The sequence below is a fragment of the Stegodyphus dumicola genome, chromosome 3, assembly GCF_044657685.1.
Source record: "Stegodyphus dumicola isolate Sdum_Otavi_A_Nest chromosome 3, ASM4465768v1".
NCBI classification, from domain to species: domain Eukaryota; kingdom Metazoa; phylum Arthropoda; class Arachnida; order Araneae; family Eresidae; genus Stegodyphus; species Stegodyphus dumicola.
Window position 1 is genome coordinate 82809819 of NC_140770.1, and position 14571 is coordinate 82824389.

The following is a 14571-nucleotide window of genomic DNA, read 5'->3' on the forward strand; positions in this document are numbered from 1 at the left end:
ACCCACAAGAATTTATAAGGGGACACTTCAAGTTTCCTATGAAGACTGATATTTAAAGTATCAAACGAAAATCATGTAACTTGTGTTGAGGTATGTAATATCTGTCATTAGAAACATCATTTATTAAATATGGTACTGCTCCGAATTTGCGAAAAAATTATTTGGCAACTTGAAAATACAGCTACTGTTACAGAATGCAACTACTTATTGGATATGCATAGTGAATTCTCTCGAGACAAACACTTCTGAAAATGTTCAGTATTTCTTGCATTCTAACTTTGAATTCGCAATTTTTCTCAAATATATATACGCTAACAGCGAGTTAGCGCTGTTTTGGTGATATAATTTAAATATTAATTATTAATTATGGTTTACGAGATATATTGAAGAAACATTTGCATTCTTCTCCATAGCTTTCTGTAATTTATTTTCGCTATTGTCCCCAAGTATATAGTGACCTGTTTTCTCTTAAAAGGCATCAGGTAAGTCACATAGTACATTAAATAAACACTTGTTTAGTATATTAAAAACCTAGTATATGCCACATAACATATTAAAAACGTATTAGCTCTGTTTTGAAGAGTTAATTTAATTATTAAATACCTATTATGTGACATATTAAAAAAGCACTTGTATTCTTCTCCATATCTTTTTTGTAATTTTGTTTCGCTAATGTTCCCAAGTACACAGCGATCTGTTTTTCCGAAACATTAAATTTTGTGAGATCTCCAAAACAGCACTGCACCGTCAAATATAGTTAAATTTGTATGTTTTCAGTTTCCTATTCCCACTGACTTAGCAATTAATTTTTTTTAATACCGTTTACTTCTAAATTAGAAAAAGCATTATTGTAATGATTTATCCCCAATAATTTCAGTAATTTATAGAAAACGTTTCCTCAGTATTTTTTTTACCAAAATAGCAATCCGTGCTTATGTGAACGTTAAAAGTTTGGGAAAAAAATACACGATACAGATTTAAGTTATTAAAAAGTTAGTTAAATCCTTTAATTTTTCAAGCAATTACAGATTGATTAAATATGAAAGATTTTAATGCTTGCCAGAGGAAATACTCTCAAAACTGGCTATGTGCAAAGACATGAGGATGATGAGTAAGGATTTTACGTTTCGCGTAATAACAATGTTTTCTACCTGATAAATACATTAAAGCGCAACCCAACATAACAGCCCACAAATTTTAAAATGGTTATTCTAAAATTTTTAATCACACACACAAAAAAAAAAAAAAAAGCGCAGATACATTTCATTCCTGCTTCTTTTCTCGCTTAAGAGGTTTTAATCTTATGATACAGAGAATCGGCAGTTTTATGAAATTTTACTAATTTGCAATATTTAAAATACAGATGAGTGTAAACAAAATTTTATTTTAAAACTTTATTTATTTTGACCTAAGATGAAAATCTTTCAGATTTCAATCGATTGGCCAATGTCTTGAAGTCTTACGATCGAGCTATTGACATGTGTCGAGTTGCAAGAAATCCATACTCACGGAAACAAGAAATTTTCGGAAGTTTTCGATAGTTTTCAAGTATAACTGATGCAGTTTGGAACTATCATGTACTGGTTGCTTTGTTAATTGTTAACTCCGTGATAAATTAATCCATATGAATGCGTTTAATTGAGCTGTAACTAGCAATATCTGTTAATCATAGAAAATGGCCAGAATTTTTTAAGCAGTTTGTTATGGAGGTTCTCCGTAAATTGAGTTAAATCCGCTTAAATCAGGAACAGGCTAAATAAATGTCTTACAGATAATTTTAAAAAGCTGAGTGCTCTGTTTTAGTGTTTCTGGTAGTTCTTAAAGGTTTATAAACTACGATATTGTTTTCATTAACCAGCTTTATAAACTTTTGGTAGTTTATAGAGTCTCACTTTTTTTTGGTAGCATAAATTCATGAGCTCTAGAAAGATTATACAGGAATAAAACTCTTGTTTTAAACTGTAGACTGTCAAAGTCAGAAGAAGTATGTAAATAGTCCTTTTATTTGAACACAAAGAAATAACAGTAACCCACTTTGGGGTTTACATAAGCCAACGCTTCTGGCTTAAATTAAACAAGTAACGTTGAACTAAAATTAAATAAAAAGTTAGGTTAAGCCTAAAGACTCACAAAATAAAGTAATATGCAGAAAGGCTTTGGTTTGTAGAAAACCGATAATACAATCCCATTGGCTAGAAGCATTCAACGCCACAGAATCAAGGTGCTATTTAGTCTCGGCAACAATGCAACCTCAGGTAGGCAGAACACGTTCTAAAATTAACTTCACCTTCTCTTAAATAGTACTTCTTTCTCACTCAATCTGAATAAACCTTCGCCGTCTCATTTACATTCTAGCATGAAAAGTGTGGGTGTAAGGGAGAGCGACAGAAAAGTTACTTTAACTGAAAATTAACTATTATTCAAACACAAATAGAAAAATCCTCACAAGTTTACTTTACTTATGACAGATTATGGGAGAGCTTTCTGATTAATGTAATGATACTTTCGTGAAGGACATTTTTCAAGGCAACCGGCTGAAATTCACATTACACATAGAGAAAATCATAACTCTCATATACTATATATCTAGTTCATTTGCCAGGATGAGAAGTCTAGCTGAACTAACACGTGCTCGGCAGTTTTAACCACTCGGTCACTGGTGGGCTTCTTTGTAAGAGTTCCTTCTTAATGAACTCTTAACATTATGGATCTTATTTAGAGCTTTACTGTAATTAAGCATACGACTCAAAAGACTTAAAATTTTGAAAAGGAACAAATGATAAAAAAAAATTGTGTTTAGGAAATTTAGTTCATCATAAACAAGCAGCGAAAGGATTGTCACTTCTTATTCACCCTATTCTTAAAATAGTCCACCAGATGCTTCTCGTCTTGTTTTTTCGACCCCGAAGCGTTTTGTTTTCGTAGTGCCTCCTTCATCAAAGCCGACAGCTTGTGATGACAAAACACGAGCCTAGAAAGACTAGAAGAAAATGAAACTGTGTCGCCACTTTACGACGCTGTGAAACAAGTTTAATTCTTAGTAAAGTTTCTTAATTTACAGATATTTTTTCCGAGATTTTCTGCATTTGTTTGCAAAGTATTATTAACCATTCATTAACAATAAGAGCAAACAACAGGAACTATGATGCATTTTAGAAAGATATCATAATATTTTATTTGCGTTATACCAAGCCGGCACAAATTTATCAGAATTTGTTGCAACAACAGTACTGTACCACGATTATTGATGTTGTTCTAAATAACATATTTATATTACCTTTCAGCGGCAACTTAATCTAAAGATATTTAACAAACTAAGCTAACAGGTAATTAAAGAAGCTCATCTATAACTATAACACTAATTTTTACTAATATATAACATTTTCATGATTAGACAGTGTATGCATATATATATCAGCAGATTTACTATAAAAATTATCGACTGGAAATTTTACCAAGTAGGTAAAAACTCGATTTAATTATGATATCAAACATCAATTATCACAAATTTCACCTGTGTTCCTCAGGTGAAATTATACCGTATTTTTGTTACTGATACGAACGTCCGTGAATTTGTAATAATAATGAAAGTAAATGCCGAACGTATCCTCTTTATAGCATCTTTAATCACTACTCCAGTTGTCTCACACTCAAAATGTATGCGGGCCGAAGGCACGATCTAAATCTAAAAGCCGTCGAACGGACAAAATAATTTTTTTATTCAAAATGAAAGATTCTATTATAAAAATAGAAATAAAAAAATTTGCTCCGTCGGTATTTATCAAAACATAAGTAAACAATAATCATGGTAACGCTAGCGAAAAAATTTATTTTCTACCTGGAATTTAGAATATAATACCTGCAAGACAATTTTGAGGATTACACATTATAATTCAAATACACTCATGTCCATAAATTAAGGATAACTCGGAGTCACGCGGAAATCGAACTCTAAAATAAATATATCACCTGTAAAATCACTACACACATTTTCAATAATCATATGCAAATTTCAGGAAGTAACCAGATGACACCGATGGTACGTTACAATGACGAGAGTGTAAGAGAGTGATATATAAGGAATACAGGCAAAGAAGTAAAATTGTTCGCAGGCGCTTTATAAGCATTTCAGTGCAATAACCGAATAGTTATGACACAAAGGACGCATTTGGATGATTTTTTTACGTGGAAGAATTATCGGCCGTCTGGAATGTGGGCGTACCCAACTGGAAGTATCAGACGAACTTGGAATTGCCCAGAGTGTCATCTCCAGGCTTTGGCAACGATTAAAAGATGATGGTAATGTGAGTAGACGTTACAGCACAGGTCGCCCCAGAGTTACAACACCGAATGAGGACCGGTATTTGGCAGTTACTGCCAAACGAAACAGGCGGAGCACAGCCTCAGACCTATCTCGTCAACTCTCTTCAGCCACTGGTACGACAATTTCAGGCAGACCGTGTACAGACTCTTAGGGCAGATTGGTCTATATGCTCGTAGACCTGTCAGATGCGTTCCACTTACTGCAACTCCCTGTCGCCTGAGGTTAGCCTGGAGTAGAGAGCATGCATTGTGGACACCGCAACAGTGGGCTTGTGTGAGGTTTTCTGACGAGTCCAGGTTTAGCTTGCAGTCAGATTCTCGCCGGACTTTCATATGGAGAGCTCCAGGTACCCGTTACCACCAAGAAAACATCATTGAACGACACCGTTACGGTGGTGCAGGAGTGCTCGTTTGGGGTGGAATTATTCTGGGTTCCAGAGCTGACCTGCATGTTCAAATTGGAACCATGACAAGCCAAATCTATCGGGACGTCATTCTGGAACAACATGTACGTTTGTTTCGGGGCGCCATGGGCGCACAATTTGTGTTTATGGATAACAACGCCCGTCCTCACCGTGCAAACATCGTAAGCGAATGCCTTCAATCGGAGGATATCACCTGTATGGACTAGCCAGCATTCTCACCGGACTTGAGTCCAGTAAAGCACGTGTGGGATATGCTTGGCCGACGAGTTACAGCCCGTCAACCTCGTCCTACATGTCTACCGGAACTTCGGAGAGCATTGCCTTTTGAGTGGTGTAATATCCCCCAAGATCAGATCGATAATTTTATACTCAGCATGCCTAGGCGTTGTACGGACTGTATTGCATCGTCTGGGAGCCATACAATGTATTAACAATCATACCAACCATGTAATATTGGTTTTTTGTAAATAGTTTTTTTTTTTTTCGTAATTTGCTCCAGGGGGGAAATTCCAGGGGGAATGGACATGAGTGTATATTGACAGCTGTGTCTTAAATTTTCAGACTGAAATTTCTTTCAATATAAATAGTTCTAGCATGTTTAATTAAACATTAAATAAATTACTTTCATTTAAATTAAAACTAAACCAATTGTGAAAACTTTCCAAGTGGGACAAAATTTGACAATAAATAATGACAACCTATTCTCTTTCTCTTATTTATCAAATTTTCCTTCGACGCATAATTTAAAATATACATGTTTATATGTAAATACAAAATTTATTTGTATCATGTCTGTGCATTGAGAGAAAACGTAGTAGAAATTATCTTCAGCATGGATTGTAGATGCTCGTCGGTCATATAGGTTCTTTTTTGTATTAATTTCCTATTGTGAAAAAACATATATTCAGAGATACATACTGTTAAGCGCTTACGGGTTCGTAATGGATTAAATGCATACAGAACCGATGACAACTTGATAAAATTTATTTTACCGAAACAAATATTTTACAGTTCTGGAACTGTAAAAAGCCCTCCTACAGCTCTTTCACAAAAGCATTCTTCTGAGTATGACAATCAGTAGTTACACTTCAAACTTCTAAGAATGTTAAACACAAGGCAATGCAGCTCGCATCTGAAAAGCGAAGCTCTTATGGAGATCTCAATACTCCGAAGTTCGCTCTGAACTAACAACGAACTGGTGCTCCCTCTGCGAACTGATGTTTCTATTAATTTGATGATATCTATAAGCGTCATAATTGTCTACGCAAGCAGCGCAGATTATGAAAGAACTTTTCAAAAACTCCAAAAAATTATTCAGCTTATTACAAACAGGTATGATCATCGTAAATTGCCAGTCTTCCGCAGAGAAATAAATTAGGATTTTTTTTTCTAACCACAGATGTATCAAAAGTCAAGCAGCAGTTGTGTTAACAGAGACGCTCAGTAACAAGCAAATTGGAACACGTCTGCCATTAATTGATTCCATGGTTATGACTAAGGCGCTTATAATTGCGCTGGCATTGGAAATATTAGTGTGAGATGGAAAATCTACATGATTCCTGACAGGTAATTTATTGGTTTTGTCTGCTTTATGGACTGCTTTATGGAGAGGAAGGAGGTTTTGTCTGCTTTATGGACTGCTTTATGGAGAGGAAGGAGGTTTTGTCTGCTTTATGGAGGTCCTTTATGCTTGAGGAAGTACGAAGGAAGCTCACCATGCTCTAATTTTGAGTATACAATAGAATTCGGAGAACTACTAAATATAGATAAATTACATTTGGATGCCAAGCGGTATATTTATCCTCAAGAAATATATCTGTACTGCTTATTACGGACGATTTATTAAATTACTGCTTATTACGGATATCCAGCCGTAAGAAATAGCTCATAGCCTGCAAAAAAATGGACACAACTCACACATCATTTTGAAAGCGGCTTTGCCGAAAATCTTATTGCGAGTATTGTAAAGGATAGATGTTTTGTTTGATGTGGAGGAAAACTAACGTAAAATCAGATGCGTGAGGACACATGAGTTCCTGAAATCGAACAATAACTATACTAAAAATAGATTTTCAAGATACAAATTGGTATTATTACTGCCAGTCAAGGACAAAAAACTTGATGACCAATAGTTTACAGTACAGAATGATCTTAGTTAATTCTTCGGAAAGCTCATTTGTCAAGAAGAATGATGCCGATGACAGTTTTCTTTTATTCTGCCCAAAATAAAATAATCCTTGTGGAAAATATTTGGACTTAATTGGATTCTGTGGAACGGAAGTTTATAATGCTGTTGCAGCAGTCATAATGAGACCACAGAAGCAGATAAGTATTCTCGAGGAATTTAAATTTACGATTTCTTCCTGACATCTTTCTTTTCAATGTTTTGTTGCTTATTTTCATAGTATTTAGGGGTACCTTCGCTCTTCTATGTTACGGTTAGAACTATCTTCCAGATGCGCAAGTGGTACAGCAAAAATCAAATATGATTCCAAGCACAAGCTACGATAATTTAATTCACAGAATGGACGTTAATGTTGTTCGTAACTGTATTATAGTAATGCAAATTATATGTGTTTAAACACATATTGTCTATATTGTTACATAACGGATGAATGGGCCGGTTGTAGAGGGGGTTTTTGTAATTTTTTCCACGTGTAGTGCAAATATAGGCCAGTTTTCATTAAGACATTATCCACGAAAACATCTCCTTTCCTTGACCGATAGACCACATATGGTTTACTTTAATTCAAATCAACCTATTCAGCTAATAAGTAACTTAAATCTTGTTGGCTGTAATCAATGAACTTTAAACCCGATATGCAAGTATTACAAATCATCCTAGTTGGATATGGTGTACATTTAACTAGTACGATTTGAAGTGCATTTAATATGTAATGCAATTTATAATTATGAACATCTGGGGTATTATTTGAATTAATGAAAGGTATTTTTAATTCCATATATTACATACTTTGATAAAAAAATTGTTTGAAGGGGTTTTGTCCCTGAGGGACTATTCTTTTCGTTTTGAGATTTTGTGTCGAATCACTCTAAATGACCGTTTCACTTTTTAAATTGTTGCCACTAAATATTATCGCCCTGTATTATATTTGAAGAATTAAATAATGAAGAAACCGCATAAATGTATACATATTTCTCGCATTGTGATAAAACAATGGTACCTAGAGCCATCCAATTTTGAATGACGTAATCCTACTGCAAATATGGGCATCTGAAAGACCAAATTTGAAATTTGAAATTTGTTTTATTATCGATTTCATATTTTGTAAAACTTTAACGAATTTTTGATTAACAAACTCAAGAATTTCAAAGCGAGAAATGGCAACGTTGTACAGAAAAACCATTTTTATCTCCAACGCGTGAGACTGTTGTGATAGGTTACATAAAAGAAGAAGAGACTGAAGATTTATATGGACAAGGATGTCTCGTGAGAATAAGCTGAAAATTATTATTTTTTTTAACTTACAAACACGTTTTCAATAGTTGTTAAAATAATCTTTATTAAAATAATTAAATCGTTGGCAATGTTAAAAACGCAAGCTCGAGAGCCACGAATTGCTCTCGCACATAATATGTATAGAATTTGATTTTTGAGATAGATAAGTTTCTCTCTTCAGAATTGTATGTAGCCATTTTTTTTAGCATTCAATAAATTTTATTATGCTGTGTTTTGTTTTCAACCTGATGTCACAACCCATGTTTTGCATAGCGGTTTCGGCCACTACACCACACTGTGTATCAGAAATTCTAAAGATATGCTCAGTTTAAAATTATTTTGCGATATTGTTGTTGAACTGAATTTTATGGTTTAAGTGCGAAGAACGTGATATTTAATAAATAAAGGTAACACAAGAAAGTTTTCGATTTTCATTGTTTCTTTTACTGTTTTCTTTCTTTTTACTGTTATTCTTTCAGATTATTATTATTATTATTTGGTGGACACTAGGCATTTTAGGCTTTGACCCGATATGAAAGTATTAAGCTACTAAGGCCAGAAGCTGTGGTCATTTTATTTTGGAGGCCCGTAATAGGGGACCACCATTATTTCCTATGAAGGTATAGACAATATTAAATTATTATTATTATATCAGCAGATCCTTATGGGATCCACTTACTAACGGTCAAAAGCCCCACCTTTTTCATTTTTACGCATTTTTAGTTCGTTTGATTTCTGTATTTGCTTATTTATTGCTTTGCATGAGTCAAATCTTGAACTAACACTCTTTCTCGGAACCAATTTTTTGTGATGCCGATGCAATACTACTAAGAATGTTTTCAAATTTCGATATAGATTTTTTTTAATAATTTAGCTTAATATTTTTCGCTTCTTCTTTTGTTTAACGATCAGTTAAAACATCTCAGAATTTTTATCTTCACAATTTCCCTAAATCTTTTACATGAAACATTTATTCTTTCCCTCCTCTTCCAAAGTTTTCGGTTACTAAAAAATTATCTTTTTTTATTATAAGAGAGTCTTATAATCATTCCTTCATAGCTGAGAATCGCAGGATTTTAAGTGAGCATGATATCATAATTCTAAAGCAAACATGAATTATTATGAACTGAACGCTATCGGTTTAATCGATAAACCGTAAAAATAAATAAATAAAATAAAATAAAATAAAAAAAGTAAAATAAACATAAAAAATATCTGAAAGCTTTCAGATTTTATTATTACGTCCAAAGGGGCATATCTTTAATGTTTTGTGTCTTATTTTATTTATTAAATATCATCTTCTTCACATTTAAAGCATAAAATTCAATTCAAAAGCAAGATCACAAAGTATTTAAAAGAATATTAAAGAATATCTTAAGAATTTAAGAATATTTTTAGAATTTCCGACACACAGTCTCGCGCTCTGGAGATATTTTTTTTCCCAACAGTGTTGCCATGGCTCGCTTTGAAATCGTTGAATTACTTAATCAAAAACTCATGCTTTACAAAATATGAAATAGATAGTAAAACAAATTCCAAATGTGGCCTTCCAAATGCCCATACTCAGGCGGAGACTTACGTAATTTAAAATTTGATCGCTTTAGGTACCGTTGTTTTATCACACTGCGAGAAACATACATACATTTATGCTGATTCTTCATTATTTAATTTCTTTAAATATAACACAAGGGGATAATATTTGGTGGCAACAATTTGAAAAGTGAAACGGGCATTTAAAGTTTTCGACGCAAAATGCCCACTTTTTTTAAAGTGAGAGAGAGATAACTGTTGCTGCACTGATTTTCCTATCTTCTGTGGAATTGGTTTTGATTCTTTTCTACTTTACCACTTTCTATTGACTAAAAACTGTAAAACAAGATCCTTACAAAAATGTTTTAATTCGCCGGTTTTAGTCGATTGCAGTGAAAATCAAAAAATTATTTTTGTAATTATCAGAACATTTTTGGTCATATCTGAATTAAAATAAAATCTTAGGCAGTCTATCTATAAATTGTATTTGGGCATAGTAGAATTAAAGGAACAATAGGAGTAATAATGCAAGTATAGAAATGATATGCAAGAGTCATTACATTCAATTTACTTAAATTTCTCTTTGCCAACTTTGGTTTAAAATTCCTCATTGTTATTAGCCCAACTATTTTATTTTAGTTATACGAGTATATGACTAAAAACGTTATTTGGGATACGGATTTTTTTTTATTTCCTTGCACATTTAACTAAAACTGTGTAATTAAAAAAATTTTTGTTGTTGTTGTTATATTTTCACAATTCACAGATTTTTTTTATTGTTAGGAAGCAGAATTTTTAATATGATTGTAAATAAATATTGCAAAATAAAAATAATTTTAAAAACCAAAGTAATTTAATTATCATGATGTACCAAAATAATATGCAGGTTATTAAGGCCATTAAATTCTTTCTTTTACTTTACTTCTAAACTTTATTTCTCTAATGCAGATGCAAGCGCTGTTTTGATAGGTAAGGGATCACGGAATTTACAAGTGTCAGAAAGAGGAAAATAAGAATAAATATTAAAATAAGTACAAAAAAAAAGTATCGAAAAACATAGCAAACTCGTTGCTGAAGAACTGCATAGACGTTTATTTGTAGACGAAAACGTAAGACAATATAGCGTTAGAATGTATTGATTACAAACAACGAAATGCTAAAAACTATGTGAAATAAATGTATTATTAAAACGCGAATGTACGTAATTAAGGAATAAAAACACCAGTTTTTAAATCGCTCACTTTTTTTCGCATACTCAACAGGTAATGTACATTTATAAATAAAAATATAAATCATTCTCCCAGCAATTCCAAGAACTAAAAATCTGCCAATTTTTATAATTAAAGATTATCTCCTGCAAGACTGTTAATAGTTATCGGAACTGTAGATTTTGCTGTTTCTGTCTTTCAGAAATAATCTGGTAGTATAACTTAAAAATATGTACAACAAGGTGAAAATGGAAAGACAAGTCTACCAATGCTTCTAACATAAAAAAACTAAGTTAATTTGAAATGCCTTTATTTATACTAATTAGGTAATTCTAAATAATGTCTAGAATGTAGTATAATTATAAATATTTAAACTACCAAACCATATCAAAGTAATCGTAGAGTTTGACATTTTGTGCCATATGCCTTCTATGAAAAGGCCTCTACTTTCTAACTTCTAACTAACTGCGAAACATAAAGTATTTATCCCTTACCAAACCTTGGGTCCCTCTAAGTGTTCGCGAAGACACAGCGGCTAACTGAAGCCGATATGTTAACTTTAAAATTCAACAGTAGTATAGCTAAGCAGAGCTCCGGTCAACCTGAAGTAATCAAGCATTTTCTGAAAATTCAAGAAATCTAAGTTTATTTATACTTTAACTATAATCTATTTGCTTAAAATATGCATTTAATTCTATTGACACCCTCCCCCATCTGTGATTGTAAAGCGTGTCGTCATCATCACACGAAACTTATTTTCTCCTTCCCATTTGAGATTGTATTTGAAGTGAGCCTGCATTCACACATTTTTCATGAAGCGAAATACGCTAAACGAAACTGAAACGAAAGAAAAAAAATTAGGCAACTCAAACCATCTGCCGCAGCTGTCGTTCCCATGGTTATGAAGCAAGTCGGATGGCGAAAATTAGTCTTGAAATTCCTTTTCTAATATAGCAGTCTATAATTTGCATCCCAATGGGAGTTTATGAAAAAAGAAGTGAAACTAAAGCTAAGTTAATAGAACAACTGAATTAACTGATATAAAACCTTATAACATTATCCATGAAATTCGATACATTGTCTATAATCTGGAACTGTAGTGGTTTGTTGTGCAATGCTGTTGTGTATAATGAATTCTTTGTCCTTCCCCAGCTCCCACCGCACTGGCCGAGTGATTAAGACCGCGATCTTCTGGGATTGACCCGGGTTTGATCCCAGGCGAACAAGCCGCCTACATGATTGGTTTTCATGTTTTTTTTTTTTTTTTTTTTTTTTTTCATGTGCTGTACGATTTATGTTATTTAACAAGATTTTATGGTTTGATTATACTTTAACTTCTTTTCTTTGTCCTCACCACAGTGCAAATGAGTTGCTGAGTGTTTAAACCGAGGATTTGAATGTCTTAGAGCTAGAGCTTCTGGAAAACTCTCTTGCAGTACGTACTATCACCAACTCTTCCAAAGTTTATTCCGGCTTTAGTCATTTCGCTAGCCGACTTAAAATACTCGCTGTTAATTACTTGAGCCAACTCAAGCAGAATATTTTTTCTGCAGTCTATGATCACATTACTTGAATTTAAAATTTCAATATTATATTACTTTTAATACCCGCAAGTGGTGGAGTTTCGTTTGTAGCACAAGCACTGCCTTATATTAATTTCAAGAGTTCAATAAAAAGGCTATTTCAATATTCTTAAGACTCGGTCATTTTAATTCAGACTACATCGTAACGCTTGTCAGTCTAGTAGGGTCTGAAGAACATTGAATTAAACTCTTAGACATAGCAAAATTCTACAGTGTAACGCATACATAACCCAGATTTTCTTAGAAATTGCTCCATGAAGGCAAGCTTTTCTTTAGGCAGATAATCCTTTTCTTTCTTGTATTTACATAATCTAACTAACCTAACCTAGCTGTATCCTCACCTCCCGCACCTTTTTTTTTTTTTATGAAAAATAAATATTACCTCTGTGACAGTTAGTTTAGAGTTTTAAGTATTCTTTAGACAAATTTTGTTGAGTTTGCAACTCTAAATTGAGTATTTAATGGTCAGCGGGATTTTAATCTGATGTCCTATAATAAAATTTATTATAATTTATAATATAAGTGTAAGATCTGTCTCTGCTATTCCACATAAACTAAATAAGATCCTACGATGAACCTGCCGAATTCTCGCATAGGCGTGAATAATTACTAGCACAAAAGAAGGGTGAAAAGTAGGTCTTTATTTACTTCAAATAATTAACAGAAAGGCACGATCTTCGAGCTTTTACAATGGCACTGTCCACTTGAGGTGAAAGTAAAACGTAGAATAATTCAAATCAAAATCTAAAAAACAGTAGTGCTGCATTAGCTCATTAAAATATGCCTAACAGGTTGACTCACATAACCTAATAGGCGTGATGGTAATCCGGAATGGCCAAGAGGCTTACTAGCATAACAGCGAAATAGCAACGAAAGTGCGCTGACTAGCAAAAATCCGCTCTGAATAAACTCGGAGATTCACCCGTTTAAATACTCACTTCACTTAACTTTAAATTTACAACCTGGCGAGAAAATGTGAGGGGAAGTTGAGAAGTTCAGTAAAGGTATCAAACTTAAAATAACTTATACAGTTATGGAAAATAAGGAAAACCCTAAAACAAAAGTTATAAAAAATAGTTTTCACATTGCCAAATAAACAAACATTAGCTGAGTTTATTTGAATCATAGTTTAAAATAATGCCTAACACAAAAGTTTTAAGAATCATTACATTTCAAGCAAATTAAAGAATTGGTCTAAAACCAATAACAGTTAATTATTATTCCTACACAGTCAACTAGATTATCAGAAGTTTTCTAATAATCGCTAATTTTCACTTATTCGGCAAAGGTCTCAGTTCATGGTCAGTGAGCAAAGCATTGAGCACCACCTCCCATCCCCTCACCCCTAAAGCGAGGAGCATTTCCTCAAGAAGGAAACTAATATCAGTAGTTTTCACCATAAGTTGCAGTTAAGAGACTGAATGATTATTCTCGCATGTATTAGATTTGCGTAAAACATGTGAATCGGATGAACTATTTGAGAACTGAAGGGAAGTTGAGCAGAGTAGGAATTTATAAAATATTAATTTATTTGTACAAATTCATCTCTCAGAAAGTTATTGCTCTTAGCTATTGTTCTAAGAGCGATTTAGCAGTTCTGTCTGTTACACCTTCTCGAGTTACCAATTTTCGACCCCATTGATCGTTTAGAAAGCTGAAATGATAATATTCTTTCCGCAATAACCAAGAACTGCTGTATCCTTTGTATTTTCTCCTTCAATTATCTTTAGCTGACCACCTTTATTTGTAAAAGTCGATACTGCTTAAATCTGCAATTAAGGTTCTGGTTTCTGCTTTGTTTATTCAAGAGAACTTTATAAATCGATAATACGTAACGATATTCGTGCGCTTTCTCACTCGAGATTAAATTTTCAGGAACAGTAACTAAATAGATGAGAGAACGTCCCTTGTTGCGTAATATACTAGATAATGTTTGTTAGATATGTTGGATTAATTGCAAGAATATAACTGAATTAAACCATTTACACGGTGACTCATAATAACGAACAATAAGATTTCAGTGAAATCATAGTAACGGACGA

General features: G+C 33.1%; 1 protein-coding gene across 2 annotated transcripts in view; it reads right to left on the reverse strand.

The window, feature by feature from the left end:
- LOC118192373 (parathyroid hormone/parathyroid hormone-related peptide receptor-like) overlaps nt 1–14571 on the reverse strand; it is a 193044-nt gene that overhangs the window by 122478 nt on the left and 55995 nt on the right. The gene's annotated exons all lie outside the window — the stretch shown is intronic.